General features: G+C 40.4%; 1 protein-coding gene across 1 annotated transcript in view; it reads right to left on the bottom strand.

The window, feature by feature from the left end:
• The window catches only part of fgf11a (fibroblast growth factor 11a), a 218,019-nt gene that overhangs the window by 30,242 nt on the left and 163,954 nt on the right, over positions 1-23,823 (bottom strand). The window lies entirely within an intron of this gene.

Genomic DNA, 23,823 nt, shown 5'->3' with positions numbered 1-23,823 from the left:
TTTTTTCGAAATGTACATGAAGTAACACTGGACCAAAGTTGAACCCCGAAATCAAGAGTTATATTAATGTTTTGAGAGTAAACAGATAACACTTTGTAGAGTTATCCTGATTTAGTTGAACAACATATACAGGTGTTAAATTTTATACTTTATTTGAGTTAATTTAAGATGAAATGATGAACAAAACTGGTTCAAACTGGTCTTCTCTTGTGGGTGTTTGAAGTGGTGGTGGGAGGAGCCAAATTAACACTAAGGGAAGTTGAATTAACTTAACCAACACAATAACCACACCTCAAACCCTCATTTAACTTTAAATAGTTCAAATATCACTTTTTGGGTTAAAAACAACTGAAATATTTCACCCTAAAAATGTAATCCTCCAGTTTTTGCTGTGTACACTATGGAAGCCCATTTCCACCAGTAAATCAAAAAATAAAAGCCTCACAGAATGTCATCATTATGAGTTTAAAAGTCATAATTATGAATTTAAAAGTCATGAGTATGAGTTAAAAAGTCATAATTATGAGTTTAAAAGTCATAATTATGAGTTTAAAAGTCATAATTATGAGTTAAAAAGTCATAATTATGAGTTTTAATGTCCTCTTCAGGAAAATGATGCGTGCTACCATGACAAGGGCAGATTCAGAGTCAACTTTAAACTCATAATTATGACTTTTAATTTCATAATTATGACTTTCTGTGAGGCTTTTATTTTTTATTTACTGGTGGAAATGGGCTTCCATAGTAGACAGACTAAGAATAAAGGATTACAAAACACAACTCCAGGCATATTTTTGAAGAGGTAACGACATTATAACATGAGTAAAACTCACAAGAGTGCATTCTGAGCAATAGAAGATCTTTAAAGCGCTCACCTATTACGCAAAACTCACTTTTTTGAGCTTTTCACTATGTCATAACATTGTTCCCTCATCAAAAACATGGAGTTGTATTCCACTTGTCACACTTTTTTCAGTAATCAGTAATGTAAAGTCCAATGTCAGATAACAGAGTTTGAAATTTCCCAGGATTGTTACATCATAGTTAGAAACCTGTGCAGTTTTAAGTGCATACACCAGGCTTGTTCAAAGCATTTCTGCCAAGTACATTCATTGTAACTGCAGGTTTGTCCTCATCAAATGTTTTCGCTGTAGCAATTCCGACAGCAGAGAATTGGTTTCATTAAAGAGGGAGTATTACACTTCTGTGGGGTATTAACTGCCAGATTATTTATTATTTAGGTCACCATGTTACCTTTAATTGTTTTGAAAATATAAACAATGCTTTAACATGTTTTATCAGTTTCACTTTTTGATGCTCTGAGTCTCTCCTCTCGTTCCTCTCTGCGTTAAGTAACTCCCCCTTCAGAGCGCTATCACAAGACATTCGGCCTATGAAGCTACTGCCCATCACATCAGGTTTGTGAAGTTGTTGTGAACATTTTGTTTCATGTTTTAGTATATTTATGGAGAACTGTCGTGTGGGAGCATGGAGGATAGTGTAGGCTGGTGGGGAGATCGTTGCACAGAATCTTACATCTGATCATAAGGAGGATTTGAATAGGACCCAGGAGAGATCACTAAAATACTCAAACATGCATGAACAAAACATCTCCAGGCCTGTTTTTGACAAGGGAACAACTAATGTTGTAGTCAAGACCAGCCTAATTGAGACCAAGACCAGACCAAGACCACAGCCTATCGAGACCTAATCAAGACCATCTTTGTCATTTTTGACATTTATTTTATTTGTATTCTACAGTTACTTGGGCACATGTATATCAAACGAGCACACAGGCTATAGTGAGAAGCCCCACAGGTTTATTGCCGACAGCAGCAGTTGTAATGAAATATAATCATATTTGTTGAGTGTCAGACATCGAGTCCAAGACAAGACAGAGTCCAAGCGCCTTCAAGAGTGAGACAAGACCAAGTCCAAATGCGCTCGAGTCCAAGACAAGACCAAGATCGTAAAAAAAAGGTCTCTAGTACTACGTGGCCATACCGGTTTGTCAAAACCTGATCCAGTCAGAACTCAGAAGCTAAACAAGGCTGGGTCTGGTTAGTACTTGGATGGGAGACACTGGGAAAATCAGGAGCCAGTCACAAAAATTGTTGTTGTGTCCTTAGGCAAGACACTTCACCCACATTGCCTAGTTTGAAAGCGGTGTGTGCTGAGTGATGGTTGTGGTCGGAGGGACCGATGGCGCCCCAGGGCAGCTGTGGCTACAATAGTAGTTTATCAACACCGGGTGTGGAGAAAAAGAATTATTAATCTATAAATGCTCTGAAAAGTGTCTTTGTGACATATGTCTGTGAAAAGCGCTACATAAATAAACAAAAGACTTACTATGACACTAGGAACATTATCAGACAGTAGAATTGTCTTGTTTTTCGCTTCATTCACACTGCAGTAATTCCCTTTTGCCTCTAAACCGGTTTGAAATGAAAATTTAAAGATTATTACATCACAGGTATCCATAAATCATCACCAGACTCGTTCAAACCATTTCCACCATCAGACCACACTCATTATAACTGCATGTCTACATTAATCTGTCAGGACATGTTCCTCATTACCCCGTGTAGTTGTTTTCCCGCATGGTCATTCCCCGTGCACTGTTTCTGTTGAGGAAAATCTGTCCAAGGTTGCGCAAAAAAGCAATTTTGAAGAGCTACATCACCTCCCTCCAACCGTCCCCTGACCAGATGAGTGTGTCCGAACGCACTTGATCAGGGAGCTAAAGATGAGAGGAAGAGGAGACGAAGAGGAGAGAAAGATGGAGTGATAGAGGGATAGAGACAGAGGAGGAGGGAGGAGAGAGAGATGATAGTGCTGAGTCAGGGAAACTGTTTGGTTTTTTTCAGTGGAAGGTCACCAGTGTGTTGAGTGACAGCGGTGTGGCAGCAGAGAGGACTGTGATTGGCTCCTGGTCTTTCAGGATTGTTTAATTGGTTCATATTTTATAATTAAAGTAGATCTAAACACTAAAGCCACTTTTACATACAAATCGGATCACATTGTGTTTGAGTAGTAGAGATATTCTTGGCAATTTTAGTTCAAACTTGGTACATTTGCAGCTTTTGGGTTAAAAATGTCTAAATCTAAGGCTACGTTCAGACTGCAGGCCTTAATGCTCAAATCAGATTTTTTGTGTGAAATCCGATGTTTTTGCGAGGTCGTTCACATTTCCAATTAAATGTGACTTGTATGTGATCTCCAGTGTGAACATTAAACGGCCCGAAAGTGTCCCGCATGTGCACTGGAGACACGACGACGTCAACTGCAGCGAGCGTGCTCTGTGTTTACGGAAGTTGTCCAAATACAGACGCGAGCATTCGAGCACCTGGAGATTTTAAAGTTCCTCTCGTACCAGAGCCAGAACATGAACAACTTACTTGTTTTAAGGAGGAGATTGAGAAGGAGAAGGACGAGGTTTTTGGTCGTGGTGTTTTGTGGGACAGTCCGTTTAAAGGAACATGTGGATGTGGAGACGTAGCCAAGAGTGGTGAGTTAGTGATTTGCTTCACTTCAGTGACACGGAGTTCATTAACATTTTTCGTATGACGAGAAGAACGTTTGTGTACATTTGTTGCTTGTTGATAACGTGTAGGTCGGATGAATGTGCCTTGGCCGTTCAGACTGAAGTCACATGTCAAAAGATCAGATATGTATTGTTTTAAGGAGCATATATCCAAGGCTACGTTCAGACTGCAGCGTGAAGTGACCCAAATCCAATTTTTTGGCCTCTATGTTCCTGTATCTGATCTTTTAATGACAGTCTGAACGACACAGATCTGATTTTTTCAAATGTGACCCAGGACACTTGGATATGTGCTCCTGAAACCGATACATATCTGATCTTTTGACATGTGACTTCAGTGTGAACGGCCAAAGTGCATTCATCCACCTACACGTTATCAACAAGACACAAACGTCACAATTCTGCGCTGAAGTAGGCGAAAATTGTTAATGAACTCTGTGTCACTGAAGCGAAGCACATCACCACTCACCACTCTTGGCTACGTCTCCACATCCACACGTTCCTTTCAACAGGACGTCACTGCCGCTGCCCCACAAAACGCCAAAAACCTTGTACTTCACCTTGCTCGCGTCCATGTTTGGATAACTGCCTTAAACACAGAGCACGCTCGCTGTGGTTGACGTCGTTGTGTCTCCAGTGCACATGCGGGACACTTTTGGGCTGTTTACTGTTCACACAGGAGTCACATACAAGTCACATTTAATTGGAAGTGTGAAAAACCTCACAAAAACATTGTATTTCACAAAAAAATGGAATTGAGCATGAAGCCCTGCAGTCTGAACGTAGCCCAAGTGTCCTGGGTCGCACTTGAAAAAATCTGATCTGTGTCGTTCAGACTGTCATTAAAAGATCAGATAAAGGTCACATAGGGGCCAAAAAATCTGATTTGTTGTCACTTCAGGCTGCAGTGTGAACGTAGCTTAGGTGTGTTCTGCCTCCAGTGCCACTTTCAAGTACTACGTGACATCACACACGGCTGCCCTGGTTAAAATCAGCTGACACAAACACCTGGCTGCAGGGACGGAGTTTGAAGTGTGGACCTGTAAGAAAATCACTGTGGGTGTTTCCCAGTTGTCAGGATCTGCGGCTTCTGAACTGCTTCTTACAGATCCACGTCATCTGAGCTGAGCCAAGTGCTGTTCCAATTCCCCAACGCCCCCATGTCCTCCACGCTCCACTCCTCCTTTTGGCTCTTTTATCAAGGATGCACGGGTGGCCGCCTTGGAGTGCTGCAAATTGCCCACAGTGCACCACAGCTTCATTTTTTACCCTCTTTATTTAAGCAGTTAAATGCTTTTTCATAAAAATAAAGCCTATTACACAATAAGGTTAATATTTTTCTACTTTAGCCACATTATTGCAGATTATACTGCAGAACAATGAATTCAAATCAGGACAAATGCAGCAAAATCTTTTCAAGAAGGAGACTGAGAATACACATGTAATTACATGTGCATTCTGTAGTTTAATGATCAGTCTAAACAACTCAATCGTGGAGGATTCACTCAGCCTTTATTATTCACATGTTTGAATGCATGTGACACATAAAAAGTAGAAGCATTGATTTTTATTAAAACTCTGAGGTTTATTGAGTTTGATTTGGTCACGTGACATGGCGCAGACGTTCCCTCTGGAGTCTGTTCCAGATGCCCTCCAAGGAGCTGTGAGCAGGACAACTTAGTCTACGTTTATATGATGAGGATCTGAACAGAAGACGTAAAAGTGGAGTCACGTCTTCACTTTTTATTCCGCATTTAGACAGTGACGCAAAAGTGTGTGGAATTGGATTGGGTGCATGCCAGGCGGCTCGGAGGTGACTCTAGGTCACATGTGTCAAACATAAGGCCCGGGGGCCAGATCCGGCCCTCCAAGACCTTTAATGTGGCCCTTGGCTGATTTTCTACTAAAATATTTTTATTATATTTTCTATTAAAATATTGGTAATTTTCTGCGGTGCTGAGCATAGCAGTGTCTCCAGCGTCTCTGTACGTGGCCCCTCCCACCAGAGCAGCACAAATGAAGACTTGTCTCTTTCCAAACGCTCTTAAAGGACGATTGTTTTGACTGTTGACCGTGACACCCTCATCAGAAAAAATGTCCAACATGAGAAAAGTGGAGCCGAGTGCAGGATTTTACAAGAAAAATTGACTTATTCCTGTTTGCAGACAAGTTATTGTTAAAACATTGTGTTGAAATTGTATTTTTCTTTAAGTTTCAGGTTGTTCATAATATTATAATATTATAATAAGAAAGAGTTCATCAGTTAAAAAAGATTTCTGTGATTTGCATTTCTCTGCACAAATATTTGAACTTATTTTTGGGGTTTATATGACATGAGTTTTCTGATCCGGCCCCTTTGGGATCAAAGTAGATTGGATACGGCCCCCGGACCAAAATGAGTTTGACACCCCTGCTCTAGGTGGTGATGTATGTGACGTAAACGTGTACGTGAGCACATCTGACCAGAGTTTTGTGTCTTGGGCAGTGTAGACGAAAATGCTACATGCAACTTTTCCACTCTGGAGGGTGGTTTCAGATTTTTGTGTTTTTAGGCCCTAAAACGCTGTCACCATCTAAACGAAAGACATTTTCCATGAAACATTGTGTAGTTTTTACCTGTAAACTTTCTCATATAAATAGGCCCTTAGCTCTGCTTCGGGGGAGCTGACTCTGGAGAAGTGCTACAAAATGGTCTTAGGAGGAAGGATCCTGGGAATTGAGAAATGCCCACAGTTACCAGTCTCCCCTTTCCTCTCTCCTTACTCTCCCTTATGTGCTCCAGACCACCCCCCAAGCAACAACTGATCCACAGCTCTATGAGTGGGCCTTAAGACCCTATAGAATAATTACAACAACAACAATAATAATAATGGATCAATGCTTTTTTTTTTTTTTTTTTTTGACACTAGAGACTCTATATCCTCATACTGATGCCTTAAAGGTACACTATGTAACTTTTCTAGTGCACTCACCTCCAGCTCGTCAGCCAGACTTAACCAGCTCTATGAAAACAAGCTCACGCAACACACTGGCCAGTTACAAGTCAGATCAAGTTGGCAAATTGGAAAAGTTTTTTTTTTTACTTGCAAGATACATAAAACACCCAACAGGACGTAAACAGCCTTGCCGAGCAATGGGTGCGCGCGGGTGAGCAGGTGCGCGCAGATGCGCGCTTACACACATTCGTTGCCAAGGCATTTGTTGTTTTGCTGAGCTCCGGGAAGTTATCAGAAGAAAGAAAGAAGAAAGAAAGAACGAACGAACAGAAATGGCACGCAAAGCGTTTTCCTTGCTGAAGCAGTCAATAACGGAGCCTGGCAGTGACGAGTCCGATGTGGACACTTTTTAACAGATGAAGAAGTTGGATTACAGATCTGACCCTATGAAGAGTAAGTAGCAAATATTTCATAGATTTAGAGCAAACATCTGACACTTGTGTAAACGGGCGTAATACATAATAGTAGCATGAGCCTATTTACGTATTGGGAACAGTTTTCTGATGCGTGAATATAATCATTAGGTGGGATGAGATGTGAACTTCAACAACTGTTACCTGTGTTGCACAGACTTATGACATGTATGTTGTTGTTTGTATAACAGCTACAGTGTAAAGTGAAGTGGTTTGGGGTGTGGATGTCAAATTAGTGAGTCATTCACACCATTTGAGTGGGGGATGGGGTTGTGCATTGTGTTTGCCCCTGCTGCACTAGACTTAGACTTGTTGTAGTCCATATGTAATACACAAGTTTTACACAACTAACATTTTTTCCTTTTCTTTTGTTTAGTGCGGAGTCAGAGGATGTTCCTCAGGCTCCTCCAGATTCTGTGCCATTCACTTCAGGTGTCTCCCCAGCTTCATCAGTGTCTACAACCCCAGCCACCCGTCCAGAACCATCAACACCTTCAAACATCTACGATCCTCTGAGAGCAGGAGGAGGGGCAGGGATGGAGGACATGGAAGATCCAGATCTCCACTCCTCAGTACTTCATCTCCATCACCACACCTTACTAACCACCACACAGGAAGACCGCAGCAGGCAAGGATCATATGGGAGGCTGTCATGTGTGCAATGCTGACAAACACAGGGAAGAGGCAGTGTACTGCATGGAAATGCAAGGCCTGTGATGTGGCACTATGCCTGGTGCCTGATAGGAACTGCTTCCATGATTGGCACTAGTGAAGGACTTGGACGAGTGCACTTTTTTTTGTTTTGAGGGCAAAAATGACGTTTTTAGAATACCTACAAACTTCATATTTTGCACTTTTGTAGCTAAGACCCTAAACTAAGTATTTATTATGTCTAAAAAGTTGTTTATACATGTTTGCTGTGTGTTTTGAATAAAGGAGTGTGAATATTATTTTCCGTTTTTTTTTTTCCTTTGTATTTCTAGTTCTATAGCTTTTATTACAGCCATATGACACAACTACAGCACTCAGATTGTGAAAGAACAGGTTGTACTGAAAAAAAGGATGTATAGCACTACTCTCTCTAATTAGGGATAAAACGGGGAGTTTTAATAGCAAAATTAGGAAAAAAATCCAGGCGAGGACAAATGTACCAAAAATGCCCTTAGGTCTGGAAGGGTTAACCAGCTCTATGAAAACAAGCAGCTCACACAACCTGGCCAAGTTACAAGTCAGATCTTTGGCAAGGCAAGCCACTGGCCTGCATGTTTTTCTTTTCTTTTTTTTAATCAATAAATGACGAGACAAACAGTGCAGACCACAGACATGAGGCGAATTGGATGAGACTAAAAGGAGCCTGTCCACAACAACATCAAACTCCAGCACACCTCTCGTCAGCTGCTCTTTCCTGTCTACAGTAAAAGGATGTACGTTGAGACTCTGAAGTTTCAAAGATCAGAGCGTGTTGGGCTTTTCTTGCTAAATAAATCAGAACAACACTTTTTTTTTTTTTTCTAAACGCATAAACAGTTTGATAAAGTTGTTGTGCGTCCGCTGTGCCGGTGGTATCGCAGAAGCTTGTACCTGTGTGTACATGCGCTGGAGTTAAGAGGACATTAGATTAGACAGAGTAACATGAGTGTAATCAGCATGTGCACGTGTAGTAGCTGTGACGTGTACATGGTAATGACACTGAATCTAAATGAACAGCACGGTGGCCGTTGGGACACATGCAAAGTAAATATATTATAGAAGACATGTTACAGGGACATGAATCGCAATTTGGGTTGACAGTCCTGCACTCATTATTTTCCCCATGTGTTTGAGCAAAATGTGTCTTGTATAAGCAGCTCTTGAGGTCAGGTTGACGCTTCCTGTATATTAAACAACAACAACAACAACAACGTGGTATTTTGTCAGTTACCATAAATCAGTGGTTTTCCTTAGAGCAGTTAAAGACAGCTGAGCCCCCCACCCACACAGGCCACAGACGTACATGCATCTTTTGTTAGTAACAACTGATAATGTCATTTTATTTATTTATTTTTTTATTGTGTTTTCATGTATTTTTTATTTATTTATTTATTTTTGTGCAATCATAAACAATTTTTGTAACAGCAAATAATTTCCAACTTCACGCAAGCCTAATTGAGGCGACTCGAACCAGGTCTAAACCAGGACTAAACCAAGTCTAAACCAGGACTAAACCAGGTCTAAACCAGGTCTAAACCAGGACTAAACCAAGTCTAAACCAGGACTAAACCAGGACTAAACCAAGTCTAAACCAGGTCTAAACCAAGTCTAAACCAGGTCTAAACCAGGACTAAACCAAGTCTAAACCAGGACTAAACCAAGTCTAAACCAGGACTAAACCAAAAACCAAGTCTAAACCAGGACTAAACCAAGTCTAAACCAGGACTAAACCAAGTCTAAACCAGGACTAAACCAGGACTAAACCAAGTCTAAACCAGGACTAAACCAAGTCTAAACCAGGACTAAACCAGGTCTAAACCAGGACTAAACCAAGTCTAAACCAGGACTAAACCAAGTCTAAACCAGGACTAAACCAAGTCTAAACCAGGACTAAACCAAGTCTAAACCAGGTCTAAACCAGGACTAAACCAAGTCTAAACCAGGACTAAACCAAGTCTAAACCAGGACTAAACCAGTCTAAACCAGGACTAAACCAAGTCTAAACCAGGTCTAAACAGGACTAAACCAGGTCTAAACCAGGACTAAACCAATCTAAACCAGTCTAAACCAAGTCTAAACCAAGGACTAAACCAGGACTAAAACCAGGACTAAACCAAGTCTAAACCAGGACTAAACCAGGACTAAACCAGTCTAAACCAGGACTAAACCAAGTCTAAACCAGGACTAAACCAAGTCTAAACCAGGACTAAACCAAGTCTAAACCAAGTCTAAACCAGGACTAAACCAGGACTAAAACCAAGTCTAAACCAGGACTAAACCAAGTCTAAACCAGGTCTAAACCAGGACTAAAACCAAGTCTAAACCAGGACTAAACCAAGTCTAAACCAGGACTAAACCAAATCTAAACCAGGACTAAACCAAGTCTAAACCAGGACTAAACCAAATCTAAACCAGGACTAAACCAAGTCTAAACCAGGACTAAACCAAGTCTAAACCAGGACTAAACCAGGTCTAAACCAGGACTAAACCAAGTCTAAACCAGGACTAAACTAAACCAGTCTAAACCACCAGGACTAAACCAAGTCTAAACCAGGACTAAACCAAGTCTAAACCAGGACTAAACCAAGTCTAAACCAGGACTAAACCAGTCTAAACCAGGACTAAACCAAGGACTAAACCAAGTCTAAACCAAGTCTAAACCAGGACTAAACCAAGTCTAAACCAGGACTAAACCAGGTCTAAACCAGGACTAAACCAAGTCTAAACCAACTAAAACCAAGTCTAAAACCAGGACTAAACCAAGGTCTAAACCAGGACTAAACCACTAAACCAAACCAAGTCTAAACCAGGACTAAAACCAGGTCTAAACCAGGACTAAACCAGGTCTAAACCAGGTCTAAACCAGGACTAATCTTGGAGAACCCCGTGCCAGAGGTCTGTGAGGGACAGAATTTTCAGTCTCTTCACCTTCTGAAAACCGCTGCCATAGAAACATTAAATTAAACCAATGCTCTGAGGTCTCCAAAATAATAGTGACAGTAAAGACAGTGACAGTTTGCTAACTCAACCTCTACATGATCTTGTAGGGCTGTGCCAAAAATAGAAAGATTGTTACATCACAATGTCAAATGTAGTCGATCTCAGTGATAAGTGTACAATCCCTCAGTCGTCCAGGTAGAATCCATGACAAAAGGAGAAATTCAATTTGTCGACTGGACAAAAGTTTATTTTGGTTGAATATGTTTTTCAGTTCATCCAAGCTGCTTCTTTAGTTCTGGTCAGATACTGGTGGACACTTCCTTATATCTGCCTGAAGGGAGGAGCTAACTACACTGAAACTACACTGAAACTACTCATATCAGTAGAATCATTCGGGGCCCTGAGGATGAGGATGGAGTTGTAGATGAGAGACAGATGATTTCTGAGGCCTCCATTTCTGTTCAGAGATGGATTGTCTTTCTTAACTAAATAGCTTCTTTAACTCCCCTCTAAAAAAGTTCTTTTCCAATTCTTTGGGATTTTTGCAACAATTTATATGAGAGGACAAAAGGGAAGGAAATACAACAAATGTGGGTTTCTGACTAGAAAATTTACATTAATGGATATCAAGGCAAGGCAAGGCAAGGCAAGTTTATTTGTATAGCACAATTCGTACACAAAGTAATTCAAAGTGCTTTACAGAATAAGAAATACATTAAAATCATAATAAAAACAAATAAAAACATAAATAATCATGAAGATTAAAATTTTAAAAAAGAGAGACATAAATTGGAGAGAAGAGTGCGGAATGAAAACCTTTCAGTCATTTGCACAGTTAAACAGAAATGTTTTGAGCCTGGATTTAAACAGCGTCACAGAAGAGGCCTGTCTCACATGTTCAGACTGTTCCAGGTTTTAGCTGCATGAACCTGAAACTCTGACTCCCCTTGTTTAGTCGTGACTCTGGGCACCAGCAGGAGGCCGGTCCCTGAGGTCCTCAGAGTGCGAGATGTTCATATGACACTAACATGTCACAGATGGACTTTGGTGCTCGGCCATGGAGAGACTTGTACAAGCAGAGCTGTTTTAAAGTCTATTCTCTGAGGCACAGGAGCCAGTGCAGAGACCTGAGCACAGGACTTATGTGCTCGTACTTCCTAGTTCGAGTAAGGACCCGAGCTGCAGTGTTCTGGATGTTCTGCAGCGTCTCACAGCTCGTTTGGAGAGACCAGTGAGCAGACCATTACAGTATCTAACCTACTGGAGACAAACGCATGGATAAGTTTCTCCAAGTCTGCTTTAGACCTTTGATTTTTGCTATGTTTTTTAGATGGTAAAAGGCTGCAGATGTTATTGATTTGATGTGGCTGTTAAAGTTCAAGTCTGAGTCCATTATTACCCCTAGATTTCTTGCCTGAATGATATGAAATTTTGATAGAATTAGAATTAAGTTCACAATGACCGTTTCTCGTTTACGTGACTTAAACTGGGATGCCGGACTGAACCAGGACTGAGACCAGGACCAGACCAGGAATGAGACCAGTTTAGTCCTTGACACAAAATCAAAAACACACACAAAAACAGACAAATAATGAAGAGAATTGTTGTTGTTTTTTTCTCTCTCTCTCTTATTTTTGGTTTTATATTAAAAAAACGAATGAACGAATGACACACGGATTCCCAAAACACACGGGTGACTGTTTCTTCAACACTGTGACAGAATGAGCAAAGATGATCGATGTTTAAGCGAAACTTTAAAATGACAGCATCAACAGGGGAACATCTCTGCAGGATTTTTAGGCAGACCGCACAACCTATTTTCTAAGCAAAAGTCAAACATGGTTCCAGTTAAATGCCTGTAAATGTTCCAAACAACAACAGAAGCTGGTTTACTTATAGACTCTCTTGTGATATGTTCTCTTATAAATGTGTTAAAACCGGGTCAGAGTTCCCAATAAACAGCTCTGTCTTAGCTGGGCCAGTGTTAGAAACGTGTACATCAACATTTTCACAGCAGAAGGATGGATGGGCATCATTTGGCTGCAGAGGGACGCTGTGGTGATGTCACTCTCCTTCATCCTCCTCCTCTTCTATACACTCTATAAATGTGTGAGTGATGCAGAATATAGACTCTTTAAATGGACTTAATTAGTGGCCATAACTTTCTTGTCAGGCAGATGCAGGACTGACTGCGCCGGAGGTCCCTGAACATTTGGACCATCATCTTTGCACCATCACCGGGGCTGACAGCTTCAGAGAGGTGCATTGTGGGAGGGAGACGGATCGGGCAGAACACAGCATGGACACTGGGAACAAGCGTGGAGCACATGCATCATCTGCTGCACTTTACGTCTGTGTGACACCAGGTCATGTTTCAGAGACTGATGATGACAAGAGAAGGTCACTGTGTACATTTGTATTCAGAGTCAAAATAAGTTAAAGAGGGAGTATTATTAGTTTGTTACAACCAGAGGTGGGGACTGTTTTTACGACTTGAGACTTGATAAAATGGACTAAGACTTGGGACTCGACTTGGATTTGAACGTCAATGACTTGGGACTTGAGTCGGACTTGAGGCCTGTGACTTGAGAAAACTTGATGCTTTTCCTAAAAAAAAAATATGTTTTTTAGAAAATACTGCCTCTTTACATTTGATAAATATCGTGCTGAATTTTATAAGAACAAACTGGAACATGTCCCTCTAACTTCTGTTTGGTATTTTGGATGGAACTGAAGTACTGTGATACTCAAATGTACTACAGTAATATACAGTACAACACAGTAATATAAAGTACAGTAATGAACATGGTCCTTCATGGCAAAATACTGTATTTTTCGTACTATAAGTCCAACTTTTTTCATGGTTTGGGTGTTTCCTGCAACTTATACTCTGGGTGCAACTTATATATTAACATTTTCAGACTGACGGTCGCAAGAGGCTCTAGACTCATGTGTGAGTATCTAGTACTACTTTTACTCCTGTACCACTGTCACTTCGCACTCTACTGCGCATGTCTCCTGTAGAAAAAGTCACTGTCTTGCCGCTAATAGTGAAATATTTAGCTGAAAACGGTAATCCAGCAGTAGAAAGAAAGTTTGGAGTGAGTGACAAACTTGTGAAGGACTGGCGGAAAGCGGGGATGGAGAACACAGCTTCACGGTAACCGGGTGGGTGCATCATACAACTTTCCTGAAGTCACTGGATGAATCGACAAAGCCTGAACTTCAGTGACACCAAAACCATCCTATCGGGATTCAGAAAGGCCAGAATAATTCTAACTGGAGCTGATGCTGAGTCTGATGACAGCTACACAGAAGAGGAAGCGGCGCTCTGTTTACATCATGGATCTATGGTTTACCTCTGGAGGTTGTGCAGAAGTGACACCGAGGATGAAGAAGTCTATGGATTTAGTGATTTGGAGTGAGATCGTGAGATTGGTAAACTTATGTTCTGTTGTTTATGCTATAGTTATCTGAAGAACTGTTCATATGAAATGTCGGTTCCTGATCTCTGATTTTAGAAAATACATTTCCCCAAAAAGTGCGACTTATAGTCCGGAAAATACGGTAACTGTTATTTAGCACTTTTAAATCTGAATTCTTTCTATTTTGACCATAATGATACACATTAAGATCTTGATAAGATGTTTAAAAAGGAAAAAAAAAACATTCCCACAACTCTTATATAAATAGTCTTAAGTACAATTTAATTTAAAATTCATATAAATTGCAAAATCTTCCAAAAATGTTCCATAACTTTACAGCACCTACATGTGTAGAACTGATCAGACTTTTAGGGTTAAATATGAAATGTGAACTCTTTCTACTCACCTTATGGTTTGGGATTATAGTTTTTGAACATTCAAAATCCTGTCAGTGCTTTTATTGTCGTCTCTTTTAAACAAAAGGTGCAGATGTTCACGAATAATCAGAACAGACTCATAACTTAACAGAACACTGGAGCTGCATGAAAGAAATACTAAAATGTCATGACTTTTCCAAAACATTCATTGAATTTACAAAATTCCATGACTTTTCCAGACTTGGGAAATGACATTTTCAAGGTTTTCCATGACTGTGGAAACCCTGTTATAGAACCACTGCAAACTGTTAAAAATGAACTAGTTCTATTTTTCATGTTTTGAAAATCTTAAAAATCAGGTTAAGCACTTTAAAATGCTCTGTGATTTATTTCCAAAAATGGTCTTACCCTAGTACAGATATGTACTAGGTAGTAGTAGTACAGATATCTTGTACGAGCAGCCCTTGCGGTCAAAATAGGTTCACTGTGTACTGTCTGCAGCAAATTATAAAGCCTTTTACTCCCTCAGAATCTGAAAGTGTGTTTTGTTATGGTAAAAAAGTCTTAAAAATCTCATCATGTAAATAATTAGAATGCTCAAAACAAAGAAGGAAAGTGAGGAATAACTTTGAATCAAACCATTTCAACGTGAACTAGTGTTGCTGTTCACGTTTCAAGACAGTAAAACCAGGTACAGCACCTTTAAATAACATTAAAGACCCCCCGTCCCCTTTAACCCACTGTTCTTGTGAATCCGTGCACGTAATAGAAGCACGTGGTCAGACTTTCTATAGGAGGACTTCCACAAAGAGAAGACAAATGCAGAGGAGAGGTAATGGGGGGGGGAGCAGCGATAAACCAGACGAGATAGGATCAGACCACAGGCCCCACTGCAGGGGTGTGTGGGAGAAGGGGTACGAGGGGGGGTACGAGCCAGCATAATCTAATTACATTACACCGCGAGGCCCGGACCATGGATCACGGCAAAGGGCATTCGCAATACTGACAAATAATACCAACATGTAAGATTAAGCAGATTAGAAGGAGCTGCTGGTTCAAAGATGTTACGAGATTTAGAACAGGTCGTATATTTCAACGTATCAGAAATAAACTAGGGTGCATCGAAGATTTTAACACCGAGTCATGTGTAACTTTGATATAATGTAAGTCTACGTAACTAAACTAGACGACACTATTTTCTGATCTATATGACGATGCTTTTTCCTCATCAAACACACCGAGTTTTGTTTCATTCACGTGTTTAACACACAAACCCTGCAGAAATGTAGACAGACTAATAATAAAGGACTCACAAGAATAAATGTTATGTAATATAGGACATCTAAGTCTCTGCCTTTCATTGAAAAATATTTTGAGCTGAACCCAGACTTTTCCGAGCCAGACTGGCGCCACCTAGTGCCTCCGCTCAATTTCATTTCTCTCCAGTGACTAGATCAGGAATCAGAATACACTAGACCAGGGGTGTCAAACTCATTTTGGTCCAGGGGCCTTATCCAACCGACTTTGATCCCAAAGAGGCCGGATCAAAAAACTCATGTCATATAAACTCCAAAAATAACAATAAGTTCAAATATTTGTGCAGAGAAACACAAATCTATTACATAAATCTTTTTTTAATTGATGAAATCTTTCTTTTACAAAATATTATATTATGAACAACCTGAAACTTTAAGAAAAATGTAATTTCAATACAATGTTTTAACATGAACTTGTATGTAAATAGGAATAAGTCAATTTTTCTTGGAAAATCCTGCACTCGGCTCCACTTTTCTCATGTTGGACATTTTTCTGATGAGGGTGTCACGGTCAACAGTCAAAACGATCGTCCTTTAAGAGCGTTTGGAAAGAGACACGTCTTCATTTGTGCTGCTCTGGTGGGAGGGGCCACGTACAGAGATGCTGCTAATTGCCAATACTTTAATAGAAAATAGAATTAAAATATTTTAGTAGAAAATCAGCCGAGGGCCAGATTAAAGGTCTTGGAGGGACTTTGGCCTCATTTCTTCTAATCACATGTACCAGTGCACTCGGAGTTGTGTGTCAGTGGGAAATGATGAAAACTGAGGTGTGGTTGGAAGTGTGGATTATCTGAACATAATGGAACACTACAATGACATGGAGATGAAGAAAACTGGGAAATTTTCTCATTTTTTTTCCTAGAACAGAGACCGAGTGAAGTTGTAATCGCATCTTTCTAAATGTCTTCCCAGTTTGTGACGTAGTGTATGTATCTATTGTGCGACTGAACCTGCTCATTTTAAGGATGACAGTCTCATTTCAGCGGAGGGCAGGGCTCTTTTCAGTCAATCTTCTATTCTGATCATTTTCTTTCATTTTCTTCCCGTTCTGGGTCTCTGCAGCCATAGATTAAATTAATTAACTGTATTACCTTTTAATTATATTATATCATGTCACTTTACCACGAAGTGTCCTCTCACATTTTATAAACATGACAGTTTCCAAAGTGCTTCACATAACAATGTAAAACATTTTAAAACCAGAGGGTCTTTGAAAAAAATATTTTGATTCTTGTTATTGTTAAAAGGGTTCAAAACAACTCAAACTGAGTGATGTATTACGTATGATCACTTCAGTGAAATGACAAGGCCTTTAACTGTGTAATGCAGTACTCTGAGGTGTCACTAGGGGGCGCACCACTAGAAGGAGTTAGGGCTGGAGGGGCAGCTCTGCAGAATAAACCCTGCAGTCCTTTGATGCAAGAGCTTTTTCGAGTTGGTAGAAAGTCATTGGTGTCACATCCAAACAGTCCTGGTGTTGAGATCAAACCTTTAGTCTGTGTAAATGTGAAAACTGCTGGAAGCTGTGTGTAAAACACATTTTGATGTGATAGCTAGCATAGGCTAGGCTAGCACAGTTGTAAGTTCGAGCCGTGTGGAGACAGTGTGGATGTATTTGGAGGTCATTATTAGACACTGCGAGTTAGACACAAAGCACAGAGCATTTATTTAGTACATTTCTGTAAAGCTTTAGCACAGGATGTACATGTTAAAGTTTCAGTTCAGTTTCAGTACAGAGGGTTAGAGTTACTGCTGTCACGGTCTGGCCGCCATGTTGAGTTGTAACAGCTAAGCTCGTTACATAATACAGAAATAACTGTACAACTGTGTTCTGTTATTAATAAATGTAAAATGTCAAACTTGAAACATGTTATTAATGAGAGTGACCAAACGTCCGTTTTTCCCCGGACATGTCCGTTTTTGTGTCCTGTCCTGGATGTCAGAGTTTTCTTTCATAAAGTGATGTAAATGTCCGGGTTTTCATGATCTTTCATTGGGCCATTAAACTGAGCATCTCTCGTAGCTCTGTGCATCAGAAGAAGCGAGACACAGAGAGTCGGTCAAACTGTAACATGCCGAATCACAAATGTGCATTTAACAATGACATGTACAAAAAATTCCCCGTTTTCAGTACTGGTCGGGACAAGTGCGAGGCCATGTGCACAGGTTGAGAGGTGAGAGTAGCTCAATGTTGAGGCCCCACCCCCGGTAAGGTGTCCGGGTTTACACAAAGGGAAATATGTTCACTCTATATAATAACACCTTGAAGTGAAATGTACAATGGAAATATTGTACCATAAGTTTATGTAACAACATGAGAACTACTGTATTATGTGTTAAAGCAGAATAAACCCTGCAGCTCTGAGATTCACAAGACCAATCATCTGTCCCTCGTGTTCTTTCTCAGGGTTTACCTTCTCACCCCTCGAGCGGGAGGGACAACACCAACACAAAGAACAACTAAGATTTTTTTCAAAGTGTATTTCATGATTAAAGGGTTCAAAGCTGTAGCCTACTGGGAGAAATGACTTAGTAAACATACAAATGATGCAAATAAATGAAAATGTGAAGCAAAAATAAAATCAATCAATCAAACTGTCAAAATGTCACAGGTCCTTTGCCTGATGATCTTTTCAGTATTACATTTGAGAAACAACACATTTTTTAATATTCTACTCTTACAGCAGACCTAACCCCTAGGCCCGCGCCATCCCGCAGAGCAAGCTTGTAACCTTGTGTAGCTACATTGAATTTCCCCTTTTCCCAGTATGACTGTGCTAAAATGTCCCGTTTTATTTCTGTCCTCAGCTTGAGTCCAGTTTGGAGAGTAGAGACCCCTGAGTGTCAAAGCCTTAGTTCCACTTCGACTAACTTTTACACGAAACATTCTCCAACCCAGTTCTGTCATACATAAGCTACAGCGTATATTTGTACCTGCTACTAGCGTGTTAATGACTTTGACTAACTTTTATGCAACAAATTCTCCAACCCAGTTCTGTCACGCATATTACCTGCAGCTAGCATGGGATACTGTATTTTTTGGACTATAAGTTACTCTGGAGTATAAGTCGCACCAGCCAAAAAACATATATAAGTCGCACTGGACTATAAGACAAACTTTTTTGGGGGGAAATATATTTTTATAAAATCAGAGACCAGGAACTGACATTTCCTGAAAATCAAGTTCTAGTAAAAACAATAGAACAGAGAACAACAGATTGTTAACGTCACATATGAACAGTTCTTCAGATAAACTATAACATAAACAACAGAACAGAACAAGTTTACCAAACTCTCCATCTCACTCCAAATCACTAAATCCATTCAATTCTTCATCCTCAGTGTCACTTCTGAACAACTCGGCCTCGACCTCCGGAGGTAAACAGAGCGCCGCTTCCTCTTCTGTGTCGCTGTCGTCAGACTCAGCATCAGTTCCAGTTAGAATTATTCTGGTCTTTCTGAATCTCGACAGGATGGTTTCAGTGTCACTGAAGTCCAGACTTTGTCCATCCATCCAGTGACTTCAGGAAAGTTTCATGGTGCATCCTCCCGATGTCACAAGATTCTGACTCACTCCAAACTTTCTTTCTGCTGCTCGACTATCGTTTTCAGCTGCAGATTTCATGACTTGCAGTTTGGAATCTGCTAAATCTGATTTTGTTTTTTGGGGCATTTGTGTTCAGTCTTCTCAGTCGTCTTTATAAGTTTGTTTAAATGTTAAATTGTTCAGTGGTGCAGAAGTAATGGTGCGATCGACTGACATGATACAGACAGGACAGAGGCTCTTTCTGCAGGAGACATGTGCAGTAGAGTGAAGTGACAGTGATGCAGGAGGAACAGGAGCAGCAGATACTCACACACAAGACTAGAACCTCTTGTGACTGTCAGTTTGAACATTTTATTAAATAAGTTACTTCTGCTTCATTCATTTCATCATGTAAGAGATCTGCGAAAGAAAACCATATAGACTAAATAAATAACCAGTCAAGTTCATTGCATCAGCTCAATAAGATGACACTCTTTTAAACAATAGCTGTGTCAGAATGTCCCTAGTCTCTAACCCCTCATTCACTACATAGGCCTATACTCATGAACACCCTCTACAGTGCTCTCGTTTACAGAGATTCAGACACACAGCTCACTACATTTGGATCATGTCACTGTGATGAGTGAAAAAACTCAGATAAAACTTGATTTCTGTCATAAATAAAGATCAGATCAGATTGACACACGAGTGTTTATGGACTAATAATAATCATGCAAGTTTTGTCAAGCTGAATGTCACTTAAACAGACTGTTATTTGCTTTTTGTCTGAGACACCAGCACCATGATACTAGAACGCTTCATTTACGAGTGTTTTTTGCTACATTCTATTGAGCTCGGGACTCAGGGAAAATCGACCTCCACCTCGAGACAGAGCAATGAAACGGCCAATCAAATCGGGGTTCCGAAACACAAACTCAGGCTATTTCAGCGCAGACTGAGTCGGTAGGATTTACATCACAGCAAAAATGGCGGTACACCAAGTAAATGGAGAGAATTGTCTTTTTGTCATTTTGATATCTTCAGTTGTGATGAATTTGATGTGTAGAGAAAGTGTCTTCTAAAAACCTTGTAGTGATTTACACTTTCTTTCACATCATTTGACAGTAGACAGAAGTTTTTTTTTCTGAACATGGAATCGTCAAACTGCCACATTAAACTTTCACGGGCATCCGTATTTTCCCCGACTGTTGTAATGGAACACATTTACAAAGGATGTCGGGAGAACTGACTTGAATTCATCCACTACGGACATTCAAAAGAAGGCAGAATTATTCAGACTTAGGATCTACAGATCCATAACGCAGCGCTTTTCAGAGTTCCTACTCTTTTCACTGACAACATTTCAAAACTTTTCCATGACTTTTTCATGACTTTAGGTGAATTTTCCTTAACATTACGACACCTACATGTGTAGAATTGATCATAGTTTTAGGGCTGAATATGAAATGTGAACTCTTTCCACTCACTTTATGGTTTGGGATTATAGTTTTTGAACATTCAAAATCCTGACAGTGCATTTATTGTCGTCTCCTTTAAACAAAAGGTGCAGACGTTCATAAATAATCAAAATAGCCTCATGAGAACTTAACACAACACTGGAGTTGTGTGAAAGATTAAACTTCCATGACTTTTCTAAAACTTTTATTGACTTTTAAAAAAATTCCATAACTTTTTCAGGCTTGGACAATGGCATTTTCAATTCCCATGTCTTTTCCAGGATTTCCATGACTGTGGGAACCCCGGCTTTTATCTGCTTCATTCAGTCAGTTTGTGTCTAGTTAAACCGCTCTAGTGAGTTGATACCCACAACTTTTCAAGGTGCATTGTGGGAAATTTTGAGTGCTCTAATTTTTCACCAACTGGACATTTGGATGCCCCTAAAAAATAAAAATGGTGTGACCCCTAGATAGTGCCCTAGGTCTGGAATAGTGTGGACATTCGGACAAGTTCTAACCCAGTTCTGTCGTGCATGTGTAATTTTACCTGCTGCTAGCGTGTTAGCGTGGAGTAGCTAACATTGCACAAGGGAACTCGCTAGGTTCTATTTCCTGCCTCCCGTCTCCCCGCGAGGCTTTTCCACCGGGCAGTTAATAAAGTGGGCCAGCGCGGAAGACTCTTTTTTTTCTTATTTTTTTTTATCAGAAAGCAATTTCCAAGAGGTGCCCACAGGTAAGGGGACGGGGCAGCCACGACGGGAGCAGAGACGCTGTAGCGGACACGCGGGGGAGGGCGGCGGAGCTCGGGACGGGAGCATAAAGATCATAAACACAACTCCATTTGAGAAGAACAAGGACAATTTGGGAATAACAAGGCAGCGGGGAGAGGCCTCAGCAAACAGCTTAAATATAGAAAAGTGAAAGGGGCAGACTCTATTAGATCAAATTGAACAGGTCAAAAACGTTTTATTCCTTCTGGGTAAACACAACGCAAAGGTATTTTCTTCAGACAGAAATTCACACAGTCAGATAAGTCTCCCAGCTAACACATTTCAGTTTTTAAAGGCCCAACATTACACAACATTAACTCTCGTGAGGTTTAAAGGTGCTTTGTGGAGGGTCCGGCAAATGCTTTTCTCCGTGGAAACGTTACTGCGTTATTACTGGAATGTTTCATCATATCACATTAAACTTTTCTATCTTCAAGGAGATCAAACCAGACCAAGTTGCAAGTTAGATCTATGGAATAGTGACCCTGCTCACAGTCAGAATGTCTGGTTTTCTAGGTATTTTTGAGCTATAAAATAATGTGTAATCAATCTATCAGTGTTGGAGTGTGCGTTTCACACCGAGACCTTCAGTCGTACTCCATCTGAAACAATCCACTCCTCAAGAACAGTTTTATGGTTATAAAAGCATCTTATTCTATAAGAGAAGTGAGGAGAGGGGGGCGTGAAACCAGGACTAAACCAGAACTAAACCAGGACTAAACCAGTACTGTTTGACTGGCCCGACGGTGCACCCGCGTAGACTGTCGGGTGACCACAGACGAAAGGACCGCGCCGGGACCTGTGCAGCTGTCGCCTGATTGCGCTTTGCAGACACTCTCTCTCTCACTCAAGTCCCAGATTAGTCCTGGTTTAGACCTGGTGTAGACCTGGTGTAGTCCTGGTTTAGACCTGGTTTAGTCCTGGTTTAGACCTGGTTTAGTCCTGGTTTAGACCTGGTTAAGTCCTGGTTTCTCTACCCAATCACGGGTCTGATTCCAGTGACGCCGTTCTCTGCTAAAGGTCCTGGAGACACCAACTCAAAATCTGATTGGTTGAAGCAACAGTTTCATGGACATGTATTTTGTGTTTGAGGGCCTTCAGAATGGATTGTGAAGACCTCAGGGACACTTCTTTGACTTTGAATCTGCCTAGCAACAAGTGACGGCTGAAATGTGATTGGTCAAATGCTTTAATATGAAAATCCATGTGTGGAAGCAGCAAAAGCATCAGAAAAACTCTATTTAATAATAATATAATTAACATCAGTCAGTGATTCAGGACAGCAGAGAAGGCCCTGACGCCCAATGTTATAATGTTACCTCATCAAAACATAGCGGTGCTTTGTTTCATTCATGTTTGAGTAACACTTTATTATTAATTGTTTACATCTACAAAGCTCAAAATGCTCCATTCCACCTTGTGATGTCACGAAATGGTAGTTTTCAAGTGAACAGCTCCTTTTACTTTAACTTCAGTAGAGATTGGTGACTCCAGGACTGACATCATCCAAATGATTCTAGTGAAGATGTATGGAGTTTAGAAACACATTGGAGCACTTCCTGTATTACCACATGACATCACAAGGTGTTTTCTGTTTGAGAGAAGAACTCAACCTAAATCTGTAGGGTTTGTGTGTTAAACATGTGTGAAAGAAACAAAACACAGCTCCAGGTCTGTTTGTGATGAGGAAATTCCATCATAACATAGATGAGAAAACGGCGTCATTGGGCCTTTAAGGTGCGCATCATCGCATATGTCATTGTTTTCTATCACCTTGGAGGTTCAGCTTTGATAAATGAGGGCCCATCTTAGCTCCATCTGGATACTTGCCATCAAAAATGCAATATCCAATTTAAAATAAACACTGCACAATATTCATTAAGTATATTTTGGCTTCCGTGGTTCATCCAATCTTTCTTTCATAACCAACTCTTGAAATAACATTGTAGAGGTAGAGGGTAGTAGTCCAACTGTTTGTTACTTGAGTGAGAAATTGTACTTTTCATACTTTTAGTCCTTCTTGAATAATATTTTTATTGAAGTACCAGTATGTTGTGCTTCCTCTTTCAAAAGCTTTATGTGACAATATGAAATGATTTGAACATTTGTGTTTCTTGACAATCACTCGTTGACAGTGCAACTTTTCTCTGGTGGAGGTTTCGTCTTCGCTCTTCTCCATGGAGATGTTATTGCTTTGTCTGGAATGTTTCACAGTACAGTATTAAACATTTCTATCATCAAAGAGACCAAACCAGATCGAGTTACAGGTCAGATCTGTGGAGAGGCGACCCCGCTCACAGTCAGAATGCCTGGTTTTTTAGGTATTTCGGAGCTGTTAAACCTGTAATTGAATAAATATAAGGTAG

The sequence above is a fragment of the Boleophthalmus pectinirostris genome, unplaced genomic scaffold, assembly GCF_026225935.1.
Source record: "Boleophthalmus pectinirostris isolate CB_2022bp ecotype Guang Dong unplaced genomic scaffold, ASM2622593v1 HiC_scaffold_20, whole genome shotgun sequence".
NCBI lineage: Eukaryota > Metazoa > Chordata > Actinopteri > Gobiiformes > Gobiidae > Boleophthalmus > Boleophthalmus pectinirostris.
The sequence above is the reverse complement of the archived record's forward strand: the minus strand, read 5'-3'. Positions and strand labels throughout refer to the sequence as shown.